Genomic DNA, 1,289 nt, shown 5'->3' with positions numbered 1-1,289 from the left:
GTAGGGTTAATTGAAGGGCAGAGAGATAAATGACTCAGTGAGCCTCGCCTTTCGAGAAGGGATAACTCGGGTCTCTTGCTTTGTGTGATGGTCAAACCAGTTCCCTGCTTCAACTGGCAAGGCTCGCTTCCTGCAAGACATCCCTGAGGAGAAGCCATATGGACTTACCCTGATGCAGCCCTGGGTGCTGGAGCACTGTGTGGAGACCCCTGCCAGTGCTGAGATGTTTATACATTCACTGACTCCTCTTTCCTCCTGCAGTCGGCATCATTACATCTGTTTTGTGAGATGGAGGAGGACTTTGTGGATTGGTATTGGATATATGGGTTAATAGGTTATTGTTGGACTTGTGGGCTTGGGCAGCACTGGGTTGGGATGTTTTCTTGATGTGCACTTAACCTTTATATAAAACTCTCTGTTATACATGAGTTTCTGTGGATTTGTTTCTCTAAAATACCCAGACTAACAATTATGGACACAGCAAATTTCCAAGGGCCTTTCTGAAAAGTTCCACTGTAGTGTTCACTTACTACTACCCAGAGGGGAAGCTAGGACTGGGTCTGGAGGATTGGTGAGGTTGACATGAGGGAAAAAAAATGACTAAAAGAGACATGGAGAACCTACAGTTTCCTTATTCTTCATCTTCATTTCCTAGTAAGGAAGGAGATATGCAAATCATAGTAATGCAAGGCTTCCTGGGCCCTCTTTCATCTGCAGTGCTCCTTCCTCAACGAGCTAAGAAATCACTTTGGAAAAGAAAATCACTGGATGCCTTCAAACCCAAACCAAACTCACTGCCATCAACGCCTTGTGGACACACAGTGACCCGATAGGACATGGTAGAACAAGCCCTTGGGTTTCTGAGAGTGTAATTCTTCGTGGCAGCTGAAAGCCTCATCTTCATCCCTCACAGCAGATGGTGGTTTTGAACTGGTTACCTAATGGTGGATTAACAGCCCAAGGAGAAGCCACTACTACTCCAGCAGAGCTCTCAAGTCAATTCTGAATCACAAGGACACTGTAAGACAGGAGATTTGCCTCTTAAGGCTTCCAAGGCTATAATATTTTATGGAAAGGAGTCCTAGAGACACAGTCATTCAGCTCTTGGCTGGTAACTAGCCACACTGAGAAGAAGTGGCAATTTAGATCTGTAAGGATTTACAGCATTGGGGACCCAGTGGTCCAATTCTACTCTGTCCCTCAGGGTTCTCAGGAATTGTATTCCAACCAAAGGCAACGAGTTTAGGTTGTGTTTGCTTGAATCCAGTGAAACTAGTTGTAGAAAGTAG

The sequence above is a fragment of the Tenrec ecaudatus genome, chromosome 14 (genome assembly GCF_050624435.1).
Source record: "Tenrec ecaudatus isolate mTenEca1 chromosome 14, mTenEca1.hap1, whole genome shotgun sequence".
Taxonomy (NCBI): domain Eukaryota; kingdom Metazoa; phylum Chordata; class Mammalia; order Afrosoricida; family Tenrecidae; genus Tenrec; species Tenrec ecaudatus.
The sequence above is the reverse complement of the archived record's forward strand: the minus strand, read 5'-3'. Positions refer to the sequence as shown.